Below are 8428 nucleotides of genomic sequence, written 5' to 3'. Positions count from 1 at the left end.
GTAGATGCCTGGTGGGGGGGGTGAGGAGCCAGTCGTCTAGATAAGGAAACACCTGGAATCCTAGACGTCTCAGGTGAGCAGTCACCACTGCCAAACACTTGGTAAACACCCTGGGGGCTGTGGTGAGACCAAAGGGCAGGGCCCGGAAATGAAAATGACTGGCCCCCAGCCAGAAGCGTAAATGATGCCTGGAGGCCTCGTGTATCTTGATGTGATAACAGGCATCCTTGAGATCTATGGAGCACATCCACACTCCTTTCTCCAGCAGGGGGAGAATGGATTGCAAAGTGACCATCCGGAACTTGGACTTCTTTACGAAGCGGTTCCAACGGCTGAGATCCAGAATGGGTCTCAAGTCCCCTGTTCTTTTCGGCACCAAAAATAATCTTGAGTAAGTTCCTGATACGATCTGGTCTGCGGGAACTGGTTGGATGGCTCCTTTTCTTAGCAGCTTTGAGATTTCTAGTGCTGCTTGTTCCCGTTGACTGGGTGGAACGTTCAGGATTCTCTTTGACGGTGGGGGAGAACGGATAAAGGGAATGGTATAACCTCCGGTGATGATTCGAAGCACCCATCGATCCTGAGTGATGGACTCCCAGGCCTGAAGATGCTCCGAAAAACGACCCTCAACTGGCTCCGGAGATGCACAGTCGGGTAATCCCTCAGGGACGTTGGAAGAAGGATCCATGAAAGGATTTGCGGTCTCCTGTATTGCGGGGGCCTCCGCCTCCTCTAGGGCGCCGTCTTCCAGAGTAATTTCCCCCCCCTCTGCCTCTGGAGGGGGGGGTCACTCTGATGGGCAGGGGAAGACTTTTGAGACTTTCTGAACCACATTTTTCCTCCCCTCTGAGCCTTGGGATAAGGTCTAGTAGGCAGAGAAAAACAAGCCCCAATGGCAGACAAAGTCTTGCCCTCCTGCTCACATCTAGTGAGGCTATCCTTCACCTTGGGTCCAAAAAGGGAGGACCCGTCGAATGGGGCGTCCGTGAAAGAAGACTTGAAAGCCTCTGCAAAATGACACAAGCGCATCCAGGCTTGCTTCCTGAGGGCTACGCCTGAACTCGCTGATCTACCCGCCCCCACAGCTGCATAAGATATGAGCCTCATGGACGAGTTGACGACGGAAGAAAGGGTAGACAGCTGGGCGTTCATAGACTGGGTCAATGCCTCAGGCAAGTTACCCGATAGGGTACCTCCCAACTCCTTTATGAGATCCCTTTGGAGCCGCGTAAAATGACACAAGTAATTCAGCGACCGCAAAGTAAAGGTCGCTGAAGACAGGGTACGCTTCCCATACATATCCATGCTCCTAGACTCCTTATTAGGAGGATGGATGGAAGTTGAAGCCTCTGCCACGTCCTGCTGAGTGGCAGACGCCACCACCATGGCATCCACAGGTACTCCCTTGGTCAAAAACTCTTTTCCAGGAGGCGCAGATAAGAATTTATTGGGGCGGCTAGGAACTGGATCCACAGAGTCAGGGTGTTCCCACACCCTTCGACAAATAAGATCCAACAATTCATCGAAGGGTGGAGACACCCAGGAGGAGGAAGGCTGGGCTCCAAAGGCCTTGAGGAAGACTGACTCCTCAGAAGGGTTTTTGGATGGCCAGTCGCCCCACTGTCTCAAGATCTCCAGGATATCGGAGAATGAGACATCATCGGAGGACGACTTCGGGGACCCTTCTGCAACATCGAGGTCGGTATCCGAGGTGACAGACTCATCTTACACAGCTTCTTTCTGGGAGGCTCTTCAGGCACAGACTCTGAAGGGCCCTCAGAAAGCAGGGGACCACACATGGAGGTGTCCTCAGGCCTTGGAGCCCCGCTGTCCAGAGATAGGGGGCACCAGAAACTCTAGCAGCAGTGTCCTGGGAGGGAGATGCCGATTTGGGTGAAGTCACCAAGGACTTGGCCAGCGCGCTCCTCATAGCCTCAAAGGCAGGTCCCCCAGAATTGGAGGAAAGGCCCATCTCCGAAACCATGACCGTAGTCGGGGTTCCCCTAGCCGAAGCACCAAGGGGGAGACTTGGAGCCGAAGCCAGAGGCCCAGATATATACCCCTCGGGCCCGACTGAGGACACCCGAGTGTCGAAACCTGTAGAAGGAATAGAGAAGGTTGGAGCAGAGGTCGGGACCAAAAGACTGGCAGGAGGTCTCGGGGCCGACCCAAGGACTTCACTCGACTCAGCATACTCCGACTCCGACGACACCAAGGTTGTCGGCGGAGGAAGAAATGGAACCGATACCATGGTAGGCTCCGGAGCCGACTGGGCTGGAGCCAAAAATAATTTAGATAACACTGGTGACTGGAGGAGCCTCTGGACCACCCAATCTACATTTGAATTCGACAGTCTGGAGGACCTGGATGAGACGGAAGGGGGTCGTGAAACCCTTCCCATCGGATCCGAGACATGGCTAGGAAAACGGCTCCGAATCGGCTCCAAAAGGATCGGAGCCGAAGCAGGCTCGAGGACCACCGAAACCTCCTTCGGCGCAGAAGGTTGTGGAACCGAGGAAGCCGGCTCAGAAATAGATAAATTTTCCTGCGGCTCCAAGACCAAAGGAACTGAGGAAGGAGACCCAGCTGTCGACCCTGAATCCTGCGGCTCCGAGATCAATGGAGCTGAGGAAGGAGACACAGCTTTAGACCCTTTATCCAACGGCTCCGAGACCAGTGGAGCCGAGGAAGGGGACATCGATCTAGATCTTTTCTCCGGCGGCTCCAAAGAAGTGGATGGAGCCGGGGACTTCTTTTTAGACTTAACCCTGGATTTTTCAGAGGGAGAAGAAACTACAGCTTCCTCAAAGGAGGGTTTAATTAAACCCTTCAGGATAAGTTTATTTTTTCTCTCCTGCAAAACCCTTGAAGAGAAAGCATGACAGACACTGCAAGATTCTTGCAAGTGTTTGGCGCCAAGACAATAAACGTATATCGTGTGACCGTCTGTCAAAGACATTTTATAATTACACTTTGCACATTTTTTAAAGCCCGGTGGCTTATGTTCTTTCTGCTCTTTAGTAGACATCATACAACTCAAACACGAGGAATGGCTCTAAATCAAATGCCGAGACACCACATAGGGCAAAGGCCCTCCAAATTAAACGGGCCTAGCCCGCCAAACAGAAGACACACAACAAGAAAAACCAACAGTCCCTTGACACAACAACTCAATACAAACACATAGCTTAAAAAATAGCTTTATAAAAAATAATCCCTACAAAACTAAAAAAGAAAAAATCAAAAAGAAAAGAAAAAACTTAGCCAAAGCCAAGTTGAGACCAAGACCATTCCAGGAGCAGCAAACGACTTGGGATCTGGGGGTGGGCAGTGTAGGGGTACCTAGGTTGGCCCAGCCAATGAGAGACTTTGTGCTTGTTATTGTGGGCTAAGCTTTGATCAGCCCCCGCCGCCGGCTCCCGCCCGGAGCCCATCAGTAATAGGTGTAGGTGGATAGGATCACATTACATCAAATGCCGACTGAGTGCTTCTGCTTCAGGTGCCGCGCAGTAAGAAAGACTGATGTAATGGCGTCGGCTGCATGTTTTATACCCCTAACGACCTGATGTCATAGAAGAAGGGACAGCAACCGACGCAGGACCCAAGACTTTGTTAATCAGGCCGACTGAGGGCAACCTGCCAGCAGATTACCCAAATGTAATGACTGCAACAGTGAAACACAAAGAACAGGAAGGGTGGCCTAATGGTTAAGGTGTTTGCCTTATAAACACAAGGTGCAGGGTTTGAGTCTTACAAAGGGATAAATGGATAGGCTTACAATGGCTTGCAAGGGCAGTTAGCCTAGTACTAACCTATGAACCAATGAACATCTTGTAACCCTGAGACACAATTTTCAAAACTCAGTGGTCCTTGGTAATGGTGGCCCAGGTGCTTGAGTGAAAGGAGAGTTTTCCTCCTAGGGGTAAGTGACGGTGGGCAGAGGGAGGGGGTGGAGGAGGTGAGTCACTGAGTTCATACCATAAGGGGGTGGCTTAGAACTCCCTGGTTTAGAAGTGCAGGCAGTCCACTGCTTAAATCTCTGCATTCCCTGGGGCTGCTGCCTGGGGGGGGTGGGGGGTGTCTGCTTCCATGGGGCCTAGGCTGGGCCGGTTTACTGGGAGCAGGAAGGACCAGTGTTTGGAGGGACAATGCCTGTTGAACCTAGGTGGCTGGACCTGCAAGAAATCCTTAACTGTTTGCATAGATTTTGCTTTTTCTTCCATCTTTTTAAAGACCTCTTCTGCCTTAGTGCCAAATTAGTTATCTTTGTGCAAGAGGGCATCCAACAATTTAGATTTGACATGGTCTGGCAGAGGCGGTTTCTTAAGCTATGCATGCCTTCTAATGACAGATCCAGTGACTGCTGCCCTGCAAGAAGCTTCTAGGGTGTAAAAAAGTACAGCTGTGTAGACTTACCATAAATGTAGATGTTCGAGTGTATTCACTGTTGCAGTCATCACACTTGGGTTATCTGCCTGCAGGCAAGCCCTCAGTCGGCCCGAACACCAGAGTCTTGGTATTTCTGCATCGGATGCTTTCACCTCTTCCTTGATGTCAGGTCGTCAGGGGTATAAAACAGGCAGCCGAAGCTATTACATCAGTTTTTCTTGCCCCAGATGTCAGGAGCCCCCAAAATAGGAAGCAATTACATGGTGTGGAACACCTCCAGTAAAAAGTAAATACCACAGCCATAAAATATGGCCAAAAAGAGTAAAGGTAGAAAGCATAGAGAAGTCAGGGGGCTGGAGGGAGGGTAACCAGGACTGCAACAGTGAATACACTCGAACATTTACAATTTATGGTAAGTGTACACAACTGTACTATGTTCTTAGTGTTTCACTGTTGCAGTCATCACACTCGGGTTGATTCCCAAAGCTGAGGAACGGTGGAGGCAGTCAAGAAGTATTAGGGCTGGCTAGCAGGCCTGGTAAGACTGCTGTGGCAAATCCAGATCTGGATTTAGAAAAAACAGGTAAGTGGTAATGCTTGGTTAAGGTGTGTACAGAACTCCAGGTTGCAGCTTCCAGGATGTCCCTGGTATGGACTCCCCTGAGAAATGCTGTAAAAGTTGAGGCAGCCCTAGTGGAATGAGTTTTGATCCCCTGTGGGGTAGGTTTTCCATGGTGTTTGTAGCAGAAATGGATGCAGTGTGCTATCCATTTGGAAATGGTTTGCTTTGAAATGGCTTTGCCCACTGCCCCTGTAGCAAAGCTGACTATCAGCTGGTCAGTTTTTCTGAAAGGCTTAGTCCAGTCAAGGTAGCACCCGAGCTGTGCACGTCCAAGGAATACAGGATCCTTTTCCCTTTATTCTGAGGATTAGGAAAAAAGGTTGGTAAATGGACAGCTTGGTTTAAAGCCACACTGGACATCACCTTGGGCATAAATGACAGGTTAGTCCTGAGGGAAACCCTGTCTGCATGGAAAATAATTAAGGGTTTCACAGTCATAAGAGCCTGTAACTCAGACATTGCTCTTGCTGAAGTGATGGCTAAAAGTAAGACCGTTTTCCAAGATAGGAATTTTAACTCTGCTGTAGCAGCAGGCTCAAAAGGGGGAATCGTGAGCTTCTCCAGTACAAAGTTAAGGTCCGAGGCAGGAGTGGGAGCTCTCCTCGGGGGTCTTACATTGCTAACTCCTCTCAGAAACTGTTTTATTAGATGGTGAGAGAAGAGGGGTGGCTCAGTATTGTAATGAGCTGAGATGGCAGAGGCATGAATCTTAATTGATGAGAAGAATAGGCCTTTATGGAGCAGGTCTGCTAGATAATCTTGGATTTGAGGTAAGGTGGGCACGGCTGTGTCCTTACCTTGAGACTGGCTCCAAGAACAGTATCTGTTCCACTTTTCTGCATAGGATTTCCTAGTACTAGGCCTCCTGGCCTAAAGGATGACATCCAGCACCTGTTTGCTGAGGGTTGCTGGTGATGTATTCAGGGAATAAGCCAGACTGCAAGGTTCAGGGTTTGCAGCTGAGGATGCAAAATCTCTCTTTCCTGCTGGGACAGCAAAGAGGGGGTCTGACACAGGTGCTAGGGTGGCACTGCTGTCAGACTGCGTAGGAGTGGGTACCAGTGCTGGCATGGCCAGTCTGGTGCAATAAGGATTGTCCTTGGCCTGTCCTGTTTGATCTTGAGTAGTACTTTTGAGAGGAAGGGCAGAGGGAGAAATACATAGATTGAGAGGTTTTCCCATGTAAAGGATATGGCATCCACTCTCCATGCTTGGCTGTGGGTAGGACTGGTGCAAAATTTGCTCAATTGATGGTTTTGGGGGAAGCAAAGATGTCCACCTCTGGTGTCCCCCACCTGTGGATTAGAAGTATGAATGAGTTGGGATCCAGTTTCCACTTGTGTGGGTCCAGCAGATTTCTGCTTAAGTCGTCTGCCAGTGAATTTTGTTTGCCTGGCAGGAACTGATCTTGCAGGTGCACTTGATTGCTCAAGGCTGTGATCCACAGAGCCATGGCTAACCTGCAGAGTGGGTAGGAATGAGTTCCCCCCCTGCTTGTTTAAGTACCACATAACTGTGGTGTTGTCTGTCTTTATCAAGAGTTGTCTTGGAAGAATAAGGTATTTCAAGGCTGACAGTGGATTCTGTAGAGCTAACATTTCTTTTTGATTGACATGCAGGTGAATTTGTCCTGGGTTCTATTTGCCTTGAATGCATTTACCTGCCATGTGAGCCCCCCATGCATAGTCTGATGCATCTGTTGTCAGGGGTTGAGTGAAAGGGAGTCCCTTGTTGTAGTTGCAAGCCTCTGCCCAACAAAGGAACTCTGAATGATAGGAATCACTGTTTCCAGCTCCTGAGAATGTTGAAACCAGAGATTTTTTAAGTACCACTGAAGTTTTCTCATATCCAGTCTTAGGAGAATGTATGAGGCTATGAACCCTAGGGCTGGCAGTATTTTTGGTGGCCAGTAGTTTGAAGTAATTTGTCAAATAAACCTGCTTTTCTGGAATGAGGAATGTCATCTGGGAAGTTGTGTTCAAGCTTGCTCCCAAGAATACAATCTTTTGGCTGGGTACCAGATGTGATTTCTTTTCATTGATGGTATACCCCAGAGAGGTTAGGAGTCTCTTTACAAATGTCAGGTGCTGAAGTAGCAATTCCTGACTGCCTGAATCAGGCAATCGTCCAGGTATGGGTAGATTTGAATATTTCTCTGCTGCAGTATGCAATGGCTGGAGCTAGGCACATTGTGAATACCCTGGGCACAGTAGATAAGACAAAGGGAAGTGCAGAGAACTTATAGTGCACAGAGCCTGCCCTGAAACGTAAATATTTCCTGCAAGATTCCCTTATGGGGATGTGCAGATAAGCTTCTCTTAAGTCTAGGGTGACTAGCCAGGTGACTAGCTGGAGTGTAAGCATTTTGAATTTTGGTACCACCAGGAAGGTGTTGAGAATTGAGAGATCCAGGATAATGTGCCAAGAGTTCTCTTTTCTTGGGACCAGGAACAGTCTGGAATAGAAACTGTTTCCCCTTTGCTCTATTGGAACAGGTTGAATAGCCCTGATACTGAGGAGAGAAAGTACTTGGTTTTGGGCCTCTGCCCACTGGTTTGGAGGAAGGTCTGGCAATCTGCTTGGGGTTGGCAGTGAGTGGAAGTAGAATCTGTATCCCTGGGATACAATGTCTAAGACCCAGCTGTCCTGGGTAATGTACTCCCAGTTTTTTTGCATGCAGGGTGAGTTTCCCTCCTAGGGGTGCAAGTGCTTGGGCATGGCTGGAAGGATGAAAGACAAGTCATTGTGAACTTTTTCCATATGGGGGGTGGCTTACCACTCCCTGTTCTTGAGGTGGGAGCACTCCATTGTTTAGATCTGTGCATACCCTGAGACTGTAGTCTTTGTGGTCTGTTGCCCCTGGGTTTGGACTGAAGGTCTGGGAGGGACTGGAAAGGACCAGTTTTTAGAAGGCCAATGCCTACTGAATCTGGGTGGCTGTACCTGTAAGAACTCTTTAACCATTTGCATAGATTTAGCTTTTTCCTCCATCTTTTTAAGAACGTCTTCTGCTTTTGTGCCAAACAAACATTCATGGATAATGGGGCATCTACTAATTTTGCCATGACATGGTCTGGCAAGATTTGTTCCTTCAGCCAAGCATGCCTTCTCAGAACAGACCCAGTGACAGCAGCCCTGCAAGATGCTTCTAATGCATCAAAACCACACTGCAAAGTATGTTTAACAACTTGGTTTGCAGAATGCATTAACTCTTGTAAATCTTTATTTTCTGCACAACCAGGAATCAACAACATTTTTTGTTTAATTAGTTCCATAATATGCTGCTGGTACTTCCAACATGTGAAACTGCAATTTAAAGTCCCAATGGCAAGAGTTACAGAGGTATATACCTTCTTACCCCATCTGTCTAAAGACCTAGAATCCCTGTTCGAAGGGGTAAGGTTTTTGGCTGTAGTA

This window comes from Protopterus annectens, chromosome 10.part0 (assembly GCF_019279795.1).
Source record: "Protopterus annectens isolate FY-2018-M chromosome 10.part0, PAN1.0, whole genome shotgun sequence".
NCBI classification, from domain to species: domain Eukaryota; kingdom Metazoa; phylum Chordata; order Ceratodontiformes; family Protopteridae; genus Protopterus; species Protopterus annectens.
The sequence above is the reverse complement of the archived record's forward strand: the minus strand, read 5'-3'. Positions refer to the sequence as shown.